At 40.7% G+C, this 15001-nt stretch overlaps 1 pseudogene; it reads left to right on the top strand.

The window, feature by feature from the left end:
• Positions 1-14709, top strand: part of LOC102180660 — a 30840-nt pseudogene extending 16131 nt beyond the window's left edge.
• Positions 14710-15001: the final 292 nt, after the last annotated feature.

Raw genomic sequence — 15001 nt, 5'->3', positions numbered from 1 at the left:
TGACAAAGGCACATATTTGTTGAATGAGAGAAGCAGGTTTCAAAACAGCATGCTTAATGGGATCTCACTTATGTAGGTAATATGTGCATATCTATATGTGTGCAAGGAGAAACATTAAAACCATATTAACTAGTACTTATGGCTTCCCTGGTGGCTTAGCAGTAAAGAATCTGCCTGCTATGTAGGAGATGCAGGTAACGTGGGTTCAATCCCTGGGTAGGGAATACCCCTGGAGGAGGAAATGGCAACCCACTCCAGTGTTCTTGCCTGCAGAATCCCATGGACAGAGGAGCCTGGTGGGCTACAGTCTATGGGGTCACAAAAGAGTCGGACGTGACTGAGAGACTAAGCACAGTACAGTACACGGTACCACCAATATATCTGAAATGGTGGTACCTGAGTGGTGGAATTATGGGTAACTTTTTTTTTCTCCTTTGTACTTGTCTGTATTTTCTAAAAAAATTTTTTTTTTACAGAGAATATCACTTTTATGATTAGAGAAAGCAGCCAGTGTTTAAAGAAGAACCACTGACGTATGACTTGGCTATTCATGAGCACTGTCTCTACTTTTCTTGATTATATATTAGTTAATTGCAAAGAGATTCAAAGAGTTTCCAGGTTCAAAATTCACCGGTGGATAATACAGGCATGTGTAACCGAGGCAACTCTGGAGACAGTTGGATATGTTCTGAGCTCTTGTGGTAAATCTGTTCTAGAAGAAAAAATGATTGCCAAGGCAGAGTTATTAGTCTCCAGGTTACTGCTTACTGTTTTCTGGTTTGGATCTAAGACCAAAAGACTGCAGGAGACTTTCTTGCTTCACTATGGAGTGTGGAGAAGGCAGTTGTGTGGTTGTCCTGATGCTAGATAGCATGCTTCAGAGATGGACATTCTTGCTCCCTTCATCTCCTTGTAGAGCCCAGCTAGACAGCTAGTTCCCTTTAGCTGTGCAGCATCAATCTTGATGTTTGTGCAAAGCAATCCTGGCAAGCTGGTATAGCATGGTTCATTGCTCCAGGTGTGCACAACAAAATCATCAATCATTAACATAAAAAGCCTTCCCAGGGCTATGTTCCCAGGTGCTGGGCAACGGTTGATCATGGCTCTAGGTTCCCTTGGAGACCTGCTTGGAGTGAGTGAGCAATCAAACATGCGGTATTACTTTTTGCTACTCGCCTGTTTTCCAGGTTTGCACCAGAGAAGGGCAGCTACTTAGTCTCTCAAATCCCCAAGTTCACTACTCTCAGGGAAATGCTGTGATCCATTCATCTTGGGTTGGGTGCCCACCGCTGGGCCAGTCAAGTGATACTGTGTGTGCATGGGTGTGTGTCCATGTGCCAATCTCCGAGGAATTAAAATGAAAACTAAAAAAAAAAAAAAAAAAAAAAAAAAAAAAAAAAAAAAAAAAATAAAATGAAAACTGCCTGTTGGAGGTTGGGTTTTCCAGGAAGCTGATTCTGAGATGGAGTTAGTGTGTAGAAAAATTAAGAAGTGCTCTTGGCAATTAGGCAAGCGAAAGAAATAAAAGGGTATCCAAAATGAAAAGAAAGAAGTAAAATTGTCTTTCTGTGTAGATGATATCTTATATATAGAAAAGCAGGGTGACAGTATACAGCTTTGATGTACTCCTTTCCCAGTTTTGTACCAGGTCTGGTTCTGATGCTTCTTGACCTGCATAAAGTTTCTCAGAAGGCAGGTAAGATGGTCTGGTACTCCCATCTCTAAGAATTTCCCACAGTTTGTTTTTTGTGATCCACACAGTCAAAGTGCAGAAGTACATGTTTTTATGGAATTTCCTTGCTTTCTCCATGATCTAATGAATATTGGCAATTTGATCTCTGGCTCCTCTGCCTTTTCTAAACCCAGCTTGAACGTCTGGAAGTTCTCGGTTCATGTACTGCTGAAGCCTAGCTTGAAGGATTTTGAGCATAACCTTGCTAGCATGTGAAATGAGCGCAATTGTATGGTAGCTTGAACATTCTTTGGCGTTGCCTTTCTTTGGGATTGGAATGAAAACTGACCTTTTTCAGTCCTGTGGCCACTGCTGAGTTTTCCAAATTTGCTGGCATATTGAGTGCAGCGCTTTTAGGATCTTTTAGGATCATCTTTTAGGATTTTAAATAGCTCAGCTGGAATTCCATAGCCTCCACTAGTTTTGTTCATAGTGATGTTTTCTAATGCCCACTTGACTTCACACCACAGGATGTCTGGCTCTGGCTGATCACACTATTGTGGTTATCTGGGTCATTAAGACCTTTTTTGTACAGTTCTCTGTGTATTCTTTCCACCTCTTTTTAATCTTTCCTGCTTCTGTTAGGTCTTTACCGTTTCTGTCCTTTATTGTGCCCATTCTTGCAGGAAATATTCCCTTGATATCTCTAATTTTCTTGAAGAGATCTCTAGTCTTTCCCATTCTGTTGTTTTCCCCTACTTCCTTGCATTGATAACTGAGGAAAGCTTTCTTATCTCTCCTTGCTATTCTTTGGAACTCTGCATTCAAATGAGTATATCTTTCCTTTTCTCCTTTGCCTTTAGCTTCTCTTCCTTTCTCAGCTATTTGTAAGGCCTCCTCAGACAACCATTTTGCCTTTTTGCATTTCTTTTTCTTGGGGATGGTCTGATCACTGCCCCCTGTACAATGTCACAAACCTCTGTCCATAGTTCTTCAGGCACTCTATCAGATCTAATCCCTTGAATCTGTTTGTCACTTCCACTGCATAATCGTAAGGGATTTGATTTAGGTCATACCTGAATGGCCTGGTGTTTTTCCCTACTTTCTTCTATTTAAGTCTGAATTTTGCAAGAAGGAGTTCATGATCTGAGCCAGAGTCAGCTCCAGGTCCTGTTTTTGCTGACTGTATAGAGCTTCTCCATCTTCTGCTACAATGAATATAATCAATCTGATTTTAGTATTGACCATCTAGTAATATCCATGTGTAGAGTCATCTCTTGTGTTGTTGGAAGAGGGTGTTTGCTGTGACCAGCTTATTCTCTTGACAAAACAATGTTAGCACTTGCCCTGCTTCATTTTGTACTCCAAGGCCAAACTTGCCTGGATATCTCTTGACTTCCTACTTTTGCATTCTAATCCACTGTGATGAAAAAGACATCTTTCTATGTGTGTGTGTTAGTTGTAGAAGGTGTTGTAGGTCTTTGTAGAACCAGTCAACTTCAGCTTCTTTGGCATCAATGGTTGGGGTATAGACTTGGATTACTGTATGTTGAATGGTTTGCCTTGGAAATGAACAGAGATTATTCTGTGATTTAAAAAAAAATTTTTTTTAACTTTATTTTACTTTACAATACTGTATTGGTTTTGCCATACATCAACATGAATCCGCCACGGGTGTACATGAGTTTATCCTGTGATTTTTGAGATTGCACCCAAGTACTGCATTCTGGACTCTTTGTGACTATGAGGGTTACTCCATTTTTTCCTAAGGGATTCTTGCCCATGGTAGTAGATATAATGGTCATATGAATTAAATTCACCCCTTCCCCTTCATTTTAGTTTACTGATTCCTAAGATGTTCATATTCACTCTCGTCATCTTCTGGTTGACCATGTCCCATTTACCTTGATTCATAGACCTAACATTTGAGGTTTCTATGCAATATTGCTCTTTTCAGCATCAGACTTTACTTTCACCACCAAACACCCACAGCTTAGCATCATTCCCACTTTGGCCCAGCTGCTTCATTCTTACTGGAGATATTATTAATGGTAATTCCCCTCCCCACTTCCCCTGTAGCATATTTGGGCACCTTCAGGCCTGGGGGGCTCATCTTCTGACATCATATCTTTTTGCCTTTTCATATCGTCCATGCGGTTCTCAAGGCAAGAATACTGGAGTGGGTTGCCATTTTCTTCTCCAGTGGACCGCGTTTTGTCAGAACTCTTTACTATGACCCATCCATCTTAGATGGCCTTGCACAGAGTGGTTCATTGCTTCATTGAGTTATGCAAGCCCCTTCCCCACAATGAAGCTGTGATCCATGAAGGGAAAACAGTATGATACTAGTGCAAAAAATAGACACATAGGCCAGTGGAACAGAATGAGAGCCTGGAAATAAACTCACACGTGTATGGTCTGCTAATTGTCAAGGAAGCCAAGAATACTCAAAAGGAAAAGAATAGTTTTTTTTTCAATAAATGGTATTGGGAAAATTGGATAATCACATGTAGAAGAATGACTTTGGATCCCCATTTTATACCACTACAAAAATTAATTTGAAATAGATTAAAGATTTAAACATAAAACCCAAAACGATAAATAGACATGAGTTTGAACAAGCTCTGGGAATTGGTGATGGACAGGGAAGCCTGGCGTGCTGCAGCCCATGGGATTGCAAAGAGATGGACACGACTGAGCGACTGAACAGAACGGAACTGAAAACGATAAAACTCCCGGTGGAAAGCATGGGGAGAAAAGATCCTTGACATTGGTCTTGGCAGCAGTTTCTTGGATATGATACCAAAACCACAGGCAACAAAGTAAAAATAAACAGGTGAGACTACAGCTACCTAAAAATCTTTGGCACAGCCAAAGAAATGAACAATAAAATGAAAAGACAACATACAGAATGGAATAAAATATTTGCAAATCATAGATCTGTTAGGAGTTAATATCTAAAATATATAAAGAACTTACAACTCAGTAGCAAAAAAAAAAGTCCAATTGAAAAATGGGCAAAGGACCTGAGTAGATAGTTTTTTGGAAGAAGGTATAAAAAGGCCCACCAGACATATGAAAAGATGCCTGACATCATTAGTTATCAGGGAAATGTAAATACAAATCACAATGAGATATCACCTCACACCCATTAGAATGGCTATTATCAAGAAAACAAGAGATAAGAGTTGGTGAGGATCAGAGCAAAAGGAACCCTCATGTACTGTTGATTGGAATGTAAATTGGTACAGCCATTTTGGAAAATCACTATAGTGGGTCTTCACAAAACTAAAAACAGAACTACCCAGCAATCCCACTTCCTTATCTCAAAAAGATATCTACTCTCCTATGTTCATTGCAGCCTTATTTACAGTAGCCAAGATATGGAAACAACTGAAGTATCCATTAAAGGATGAACATAAAGATGTGAGATATATACACATACACACACACACACCCATGTTATTCAATCATGAGAAAAAAAGGAAATTCTGTCCTTTGTGAAACTTGTTTTAACCTTGAGGGTATTATGCTATGTGAAATAAGTCAGAGAAAAACAAGTACTATGTGTGTACGTGAAATAAGTCAGAGAAAAACAAGTACTATGTGTGTACGTGAAACAAGTCAGAGAAAAACAAATACTACCTGGTATCACTAATCTGTGGAATCTAAGAAAGCTGAACTATGAGAAACAGAGTTACCAGGGGCTGGGGATGGGAGAAATGGGAAGATGCTAGTCAAAGGGTATAAACGTCCAGTTATAACAGTAACAAGTTCTGGGGATCTAATGGGAAATTATAGCTAATAATACTGTTTCAATATATTTGAATGTTGCTAAGAGAGTAGATCTTAAATGTTTTCACCACAACAAAGAAATGATGATATGATAGTAATCATTTTGAAAAATTTCAAATATATAAAATAAACACAGTGTACACCTTAAATTACACAATGTTATTTGTCAGCTATATCTCAATAAAGATGGGGGACAAAGTGCTTTTGAAATCAACACCTGCAGAATAGAGGGGAAGACAGCAGGACTGAGAAGAGGGAGAAGTTAAGCTTTGATGCAAGCCTGGTGACAGACTTGGCTGACCCTATGGGGAGTGCTGGAGTTAGAGTAGTCCTGCCGAGTTGTCCAGAGGTGGGTGGAAATGACCAGAACTTTATACACCTGCACTGATCATTGGACGTGGGCTGCCTGGTGGTTCTTTGTAGCTGAGGCAGACCCTGGAGGACTGACATCTAAGGGCTGTCTGCTGACCCATACACTTGAAGTTGGACATCAAGAAGGAAGAGCTGGGTGGTACATTGTAGTATCCACCACAATGCCTACTTAGAGGGATAAACAAAAATAAATACAGTTCTAGGGCATTTGAATCATAATACCATATGTACTCCAGAAAGATGATATTGATTATATTCAGTTTCAACCTGTTATTCCAGAACTCTTACAGCCTTAAAAAGACAAAAAACTCAATTAAAAATGAGCAAAGGATTTTAATAGACTTTTTACCAAAGACAAAGTACAAATGGTTAATAAGCACATGAAAAGATGCTTAACATCATTGTTATGAGGGAAATGTGAATCAAAACCACAATGAGGTACCATTTCACGCTTACTAGGAGAAGGCAATGGCACCCCACTCCAGTACTCTTGCCTGGAAAATCCCATGGGTGGAGGAGCCTGGTAGGCTGCAGTCCATGGGGTCGCTAAAAGTTGGACATGACTGAGCGACTTCACTTTCACTTTTCACTTTCATACATTGGAGAAGGAAATGGCAATCCACTCCAGTGTTCTTGCCTGGGGAGAATCCCAGGGATGGGGGAGCCTGGTGGGCTGCCGTCTATGGGGTCGCACAGAGTCGGACACGACTGAAGCAACTTAGCAGCAGTAGCAGCAGCAGGATGGCTATAATAAAAATGGCAGACAGTAATAAATGCTGGCAAGAATGTGACCAAATACCCTACTGCTGCTGCTGCTAAGTTGCTTCAGTCGTGTCCAACTCTGTGCAACACCAGAGACGGCAGCCCACCAGGCTCCCCTGTCCCTGGGATTCTCCAGGCAAGAACACTGGAGTGGGTTGCCATTTCCTTCTCCAATGCATGAAAGTGAAAAGTGAAAGTGAAGTCGCTCAGCAGTGTTGGACTCCTTGTGACCCCATGGACTACAGCCCACCAGGCTCCTCCGTCCATGGGACCCTCCAGGCAAGAGTACTGGAGTGGAGTGCCATTGCCTTCTCCGAGGAACCCTACTGGTGATAGGTAAGAAAAAATGGTACCATAACTTTGGAGAACAGTTTGTTAGTTTCTTAAAAAGTTAAATATAAATTTATCATATGACTCAGCCAATCCACTCTAAGGGATCTACACAAGAGAAATGAATGCTTATGTTCATACAAAGACTTGTATGTAGATGTTCATAAAATGTGGTGTATCCATATGGTAGAATATTATTTTGCTATAAAAAAGAATGAACTATTGAGGCATGCTATAACATGCATGAACCTTGACAACATCATGGTAAATGAGAGAAGTCAGACTCAAAAGAATATATATTGTACAATTCCATTTATATGAAAAGTCCAGAAGAGGGAAATCTGTAGAGACAGTTGTTGCCTGGGGTTGGGATGATACAAATGTTCGAAAGCTGTATTGTGGTGATAGCTGCACAGCTTGATCAGTTGGCTATAAATCATTGGATTGCGCTTTTAAAAATAGGGTGAACTTTATGGTAGTAAGTTATGCTCCAATAAAGTTGTTTTAAAATTTGCAACTGGATCTAGAATATTTAATAAAATCCTAGAAAACTACAATCATTGCTTCTCAGCCTTTTGGCTAAGATCAAGTGTGCCTGGTGGCCTACGGTCCATGGGATCACAAAGAGTCGGACATGACTGGGTGATTAACATCTAAGTGCAATAAAACTGCAATTAAAGGGAGATCTAAAATTAATTTAAGATACCTCATTCAACCAATCTTTACTTCTAAAGCATGTTAGACATTTCATACTCTAACTCAGAATGCTTTCTTAGCATAGAAGAGGAAGCACAGCAGATCATTTTCTTTTAGGGCAGTGAAGTAGATCTCGAATTAATCAGTGTCAGTAGATAAAAGTGCTGTTCAATTTTTAAAAAAGTTCAGTAGGTAATACGCAGAAATGTTTACTTCTATCAGCCACTTAATAATACCTATGTGAAGAATTAATTTCCTGTTACCAACACAAAATTAATACAATTCATCATTACAATGGGTGAGAACAGCTATGTGAGCCCAGTCACCCTCAGATCTGTGAGTGAAATATTTTATTGGTTTTAGGTCACCATTTTTGGGTGATTTGTTACACAATAATTTTAAAAATATCTATTTTTGTTTATTTATTTTTGGCTGTGCTGGGTCTTGGTTGCTGCCAGCAGGCTTTCTCCGGTTGCGGCAAGCAGGGGCTACTCTCTGGTTGAAGCGCTCAGGTTTCTCTTTGTAGTGGCTTCTCTTGTTGCGAAGCACAGGCTCTAGAGTGTGTGGGCTCAGTAGTTGTGGCACGTGGGCTCAGTAGTTGTGGCACACGGGTTTAGTTGCCCTAAAGCATGTGGGATTTCCCCAGACCAGGGATCTAACCTGTGTCCCCTGCATTGGCAGGTGGATTCTTAACCACTGGAGCACCAGGGAAATCCCGTATCAGTTGATACCCTGAACATGCCCCAAAGTCTGCAACAAGAGGAGCCCTCAGGGAGACAGGCATCTTCTCTCTACTGATCCCTCCATTGCTCTCAGTGGCTTCACCATTCTCTTAGTTGCCTAGGTTTGAAACTACAAAGTCATTCTCTGCGTATTTTCCCTCATCCCCCAGGACTGGTCACTTGCCAAGTCTTGTCAGTTCCACATTGCTTGTCTCTGTTTCTTCCCTTCAGGCTCCCTGCCCTTATCCTGCTTTCTCTCTTGCCTCGATTATCACAGTAGTCGCCTCAGTTCTCTCTGCCTCTAGGCTCTCTCATTCCAACTCTCTGGCCTCTAAACAGTCTAATCTCTAGCATTCAAAGTCTTACTGACCTCCAGTCTCACTGTCATTATCCTGTTTTGCCTCTTGCTGAGATGATTACAGTAGTCTCCTAAGTTCTCTCTCTGCCTCCAGGATCTCTCATTCCAATCCTCTGGCCTCTAAACTTTTATAAGTTTCCATAACCTGATTGCTAGCATTCAAGGTCTTTCCTTAGTTGACCCATACCTTCTTGTGATGGTTTACTGGACATATCAACTTGGCTGGCTCAAGGGGTGCCAAGATATTTAGTTTCTGTAAGGGTGTTTTTGGATAAGGTTAACGTTTAAATTGGTGGACTTTGAGTAAAGCAGATTGCCCTCCCTAATGTAGATGGGCCTCATCTAATCATTAGGAGGTGTGACTAGAGCCAAAAGACCAGCCTCCCCCAAGCAAGAGAGAATTATCTAGTAGATTGCCTTCACCTCACCTGCAACATTGGTCTTCCTGGCTCTACGGTAGCTGGTCTTCAGACTAGAACTACACTACCAGCTCTCCTGAGTCTCTAGCCTATATGCCTTTGGACTTGAACTGTAGCATCAGCTCTCCTGGGTCTCCAGATTTCCAGCCCACCCTGTAGATTTTGGACTTGCCAGCCTCCATAATCATGTGGGGCTTCCCAGGTGGCTCAGTGGTAAAGAATCCACCTGCCAATGCAGGATACGCAGGAGAGGCGTGTTCGATCCCTGGGTCGAGAAGATCCCTAGGAGAAGGGAATGGCAACCCACTCCAGTATTCTTATCTGGAGAATCCCATGGACAGAGGAGCCTGATGGGCTACAGTCCCTGGGATCACAAAGAGTCAGACACGACTTAGCAACTGAGCACCCACCCATAATCATATGAGCCAACTCCTGATAATAAACCTCTTTCAATAAATACACATATCCTATTGGTTCCCTCTGGAGAACTCTGGTTAATGGTTAACACACTTACTAACCTTGTGTCCCACTAAGCCCCTTTGCGCACCTGACCCTCCATTCAAATTGAACTGCCCCCTGCCCCCTGTGTTGCTCTCGGTGTTTTATCTTCAGGCCTAACTCACATTGCTCTACCTCCACTCCCATCTTCACTGATGACATTAAAAAATGTCACCTTTGCCATGCGATCTTTCCTGACCATCTCTGAACCTCTCTAGCACATCATCTATAATCTTGTGTAATACACTAGCTCATATTACCTGCGTGTTGCAGTCCATGGTGTCGCAAAGAGTAGGACACGACTGAGTGACTGAACAACAACAACAACCTCATATTATGGGTTTTTTTGGGAGCACATCTTATCTTATTGATTATATCATGAGTAGCTTGAGGGGCAAAAAATCTGTTCTTTTTCTCATACATGCAACTGCCTGCTTGACATTTCTTAGATATGGCAAAGTTGCTTCAAAGATAACGTGTCCAAATCTGGACTCGTGACTCTTCCCCTGTACCTGATCCTGCCTTGTTCTCTGTTTCCGTGAATTCGGAGTCACAGTTCAGATACTCCAGAAAACAGATTTTTGAGACTGATTCACATGCAGGAAACTTACTGGGAAGTTCTCTAGAAATCAATACTTTTGGGGAGTGAGTGAAGTCTGACTGGGCAGAGGGAAAAGTTGGGTTTGGAAGCAGTTGGAACAAAGGTCTCAGTGGATCCCATGGGGAGGTCTGGAGCAGGAATTAACCTACGGTGATGCCCTGAATTGGGGCAAGTGGGCTGGGTCTTTATATTCCCCAGTACGGACGTGGAGCTTATGTTCTAGCAAGAGGACAAAGTAGTAAGCAAAAAATACAAAAAGTAAATTCTGGAGTATTTTAGCAGGTAAAAAGCATAATAGAAAAAGTGGAAAAGGATGATATAAAGGAGCTAGAGTTGAGGAGTGTGGATTGCAATTTATAATAGTGTGGTCAGGGTAGGCCTCCCTGACTAAAACAAAGACTTAATGGTGAGAAGTTAATGTTGTAGATACACCAGGAAAGAGAGGTCCAGGCAGCATTGTTTGTGTTTTACAATGAGCAATGATTGTTCTTGTTAATAATAGCCCCTTCTCAGAGGTAATCATTATTTTGACTTTTATCACAGTCCTTTGGGCTTACCTGGTGGCTCAGATGGTAAAGAATCTGCCTGCAATTCAGGAGACCAACGTTCGACCCCTGGGTCGGGACGATCCCCTGGAGAAGGGAATGGCAACCCACTCCAGTATTCTTGCCTGGAGAGTCCCATGGACAGAGGAGCCTAATGGGCTACAGTCCATGGGGTCTCAAGGAGTTGGACACAACTGAGCGACTAACACTTTAATTTTCACACAATCTTTTAGTTTTGTCTGTTTTTGAATGTGATTCCACCTACAGGTGGAATCATACAGTATGTATTCTTGTGTCTGGCTTCTTTTATTCATCATGGTGTCCGTGATATTCATCCAGTTAGTGTGTATCTTAGTCATTTGTTCTTTTTTGTGGCTGTATATTATTCTGTCGTATGAATATACCACCCATGTATTTATCTATTCTCCTGTTGATAGACATTTTGGTTGTTGCCAATGTTGACTAGTATGAACAGTGCTGCTGTGAATATTCTTATACACGTATTTTGGTGAACATATACACTTATTTCGCTTAGGTATGTATTCAGGAGTAGAATTGCTGGGTCATAAGGTGGGTGTATGTTTAATTTTAGTAGACTTTGTAAAACTATTTTCCAAAGCGGTTGTTATCAAATTATATTCCCACCAACTATATATATAATTTATTTTATTTATTGAGATATATTTGACATAAAACATTGTGTAAGTTCAAAGTGTATGACATATAGATGGATATATTTACATTACAGTATGATTGCCATGGTAGCATTAGTTAACACCTCTATCGTATCACATAATCATTTCTTCAGTGTTTGGAACAATTAAGATCTAGTCTCTTAGTAAGGTTAATGTTTATAATACAATTTTGGGTGTCTATAATCACGGTACTGTGTATTAGTCTCCAGGACTTATTTATCTACTACTTGCAAGTTTATACCCTTAAACATCTCTCCTATTCCCCCACCCTCAGCCCCTGGCAACCACCATTCTATCCTCTGCTTCTACAAGCTTATTTATTTTAATTTTTTTAGATTTTACATATAAGTGACTTTAGGACTAGTAGCATTTTATATACTTAATGTGAAGTAAATCTATCACTATACTCAGTGTGAAGAAGCCTGAGGAATACCTTCACCAATTTATTTTGTAATATAATTTTCCTTTTTGTGTATATCCAAAGAGATAGATGGTAAAACAGACATCTAAGTCCAAAAGAACTCTTTCAGTATATTTGAAATAAAAGTTTGAAGTACCCCAAAACACACATTTGTGTCCACACATATTCAAATTCAGAGGAACTGCACATGATCCTTCATTTCCCAATAAGACAAAAAAAAAAAAAGTGCCCGATCAACTCATTGAAATCCACCCCAGAGAGTGTAATACTGAAGCTTCATCTGCAGGGCCTTTAAGGCACTGCCGGAAGAGGAGTTGGCAGGTGGATGGCTGGGCCTATAAAGACTGACCAAAGTCACTGACAAGTGCTTGGTGAAGGTCAGTGGTCAAGTTACCTTGCCAGCTCCTAACCTAGTTTATTTCTAGGCGTCAGGCCCCTGGTTCCACCCAGAAGGGCTTCTGCTGTGACTTCATGACAACATCCAGCTTGACCTTACCCCCTGCCAGTGCCCCACTCCCAAGGTCTGAGGCAGCCCAGTGCTCTGTCTTACCATCTTACCACCAACTAAGATCAGCCCCCTGACTCTCTTTCTGCCGTGTTCTGTCTTTTCTTCAAGAATCAGATAGCTCAGGGACTTTGCTGGTGGTACAGTGGATAAGAACCTGCCTGCCAATGCAGGGGACACAGGTTCCATCCCTGGCCTTGGAGGATTCCACATGCTCTGGAGCAACTAAGCCTGGGTGCCTAGAGCCCGTGCTCTGCAACAAGAGAAGCCACCGCAACGAGAAGCCTGCACACTGCAACTAGAGAAAGACCGCATGTAGCACCAAAGGCCCAGTGCAACTAAAAAAGGAAAATAATCAGATACCTCAGCAAATTCTCTCAAAAATCCCTAAAGCATTGACCATATTTCTCAAACTCAGGACCCAGCATGTAAAGTCACCATTTGGTCAGGATCTGATAAGGGAGTCTTACTTCAAAGTCTTATCCAAAGACAGGGTATTGGATGTGGAATTCAATTCTAGCTGGCTCCCATGACTAGACAGTGGAGATTTAACCTTAATTTGATCAGCTGTTCTTTGGTATATTAAAAAAGAAGTCAAGAATAATGTTCATTTAGTTTTACATAAGCACTAGGGGCCTTTCCTGCATTCTGATCAAATTCTCAAAACTGTTATTAGGATTTAAATTGGATTCACAGATACAACATTTGGAGAATTTTTTTCTCACTGAGATTTAGTATATTATTTATTGCCTGACCCATATGATTCCAAAGTATTTAAAATGCATAAATTATTTATGATCCAGATGGTGATCTGATACTATTCTGCATCTCAAAATGTTCTGGGCTTCTGCTGCATGCACAGACATTCAATTACAAAATTCAGGTTGGCCTTTGGGTACCTGTGTGGTGTTGCTGCTTAGTCACTAAGTCATGTCTGATTCTCTTGCAACCCTGTGGACTGTGCCCGCCGGGCTCCTCTGTCCATGGGATTTCCCAGGCAAGAATACTGGAGTAGGTTGTTATTTCCTTCTCCAGGGGATCTTTCCCAACCCAGGGGTCAAACCCAGGTCTCCTGGATTGGCAGGTGAATTCTTTACCACTGAGCCACCAGAGGAGCCCATGTGATTGTCCAAGTAATTGTTGGTTACGAATAAATACTCCAGTTTTCAGCAACCCTTTCCCCCTTGGTTTTCACTGCTTAGAATTAAAAACTATTCTGTGGGAGCTACCAAATTAAGGAAGAGAAAAGGGAGGAAAATTCCACTTTTTTTTGTCTTGTCAGAGAGGGGGAAATTTTAAAGCCAAATTAAAAATTTCTAAGTTTTAAAACAAGAGGCTATGAGAAGACTACTAATTTTCCCCTATATATATATATATAAAATACATACATACATATATATATAATACATACATATATATATAAGGATGGGTCTCAAATACATCAGGAAGAGGGTAGAACAAGTCAGGGAGAATCTCAAGTAGATAGGGAAAAATCAAACACATGTCAGGATAGAGAAGTCAGAGTCTCAAAATGAATGAAGTGCTCTGAGCAGCAGTGCCTTGACAGTTGGCAGGAGCAGGTACCTAATGAAAGGTGGCAAAAAGGAAACCAAGAAGAAAGTGACTGATCCAGTTCCTTAGAAAGATTGGTATGATGTGAAAGCACCAGTTATGTTCAATACAAGAAATATTGGAAAAACACTAGTCATGAGAACTCCAGAGTTCAAATTATATCATGTTTTTGAAATGAGCCTTGTTGATCTGCAGGATGATGAAGTTGCATTTAGAATACTCAAGCTAATAACTGAGGCTATTCGGGGCAAAGCTACCTAACTTTATGGCATGGAGTTTACCTATGACAAAATGCTCTCCATGGTCAAAAAACGGCAGCCTGTGATTGAATCTCATGTCAGTGTCAAGACTACTGAAAGTTATTTGGTTTGTCTATTTTATCTAAAAATGCAACAATTATATTTGGGAGATCTCTTACACTCAGCAGCAACAGGTCTGCCAAATCCAGAAGATGATGATGAAAATCATGACCCTAGAGTTATAGACAAATAACTTGAAAGAAGTGGTCAATAAATTGATTCCAGACAGTACTGGAAAAGGCATAGATGAGATTTGCCAAAGTACTTATCCATTCCATGATGTCATTGTTAGAGAAGTAAGGGTACTGAAGAAGCCCAAGTTTGAATCGGGAAAACTCATGGGGCTTCATGAGGTGATGGTAATAGTTCTGGAAAGCTATCAAGGATGAGACAGGTACTAAAGTTGAATAGGCTGATGGATATGAGCCCAGTCCAAGAATCAGTTAAAAAAATTCAGACTTTTAATGGTGACAAATTAAGTTTTATTTGTGACAAAGAGGGATCTCAAACATGTCAAAAAGTGTCTCAGTCTGAAAGGAAGACTTAAGTAGTAAGGAGGAACGTCAAACACTTGAGAAAAGGCTTCAAGCAAGTAAGAGTGGAGTGTTGTTTAATTTCCTCTTATTTGTGAGTTTTCTAAATTTCTTTCACTTATTGATTTCTAATATCATTCTGCTGTGATTAGAGACCATACTTCCTATTATTTCAATCCTAAATTGATTGACATTTGTATTATGGC

This window comes from Capra hircus (genome assembly GCF_001704415.2).
Source record: "Capra hircus breed San Clemente chromosome X unlocalized genomic scaffold, ASM170441v1, whole genome shotgun sequence".
NCBI lineage: Eukaryota > Metazoa > Chordata > Mammalia > Artiodactyla > Bovidae > Capra > Capra hircus.
This window is presented reverse-complemented; position numbering and strand designations above follow the sequence as displayed.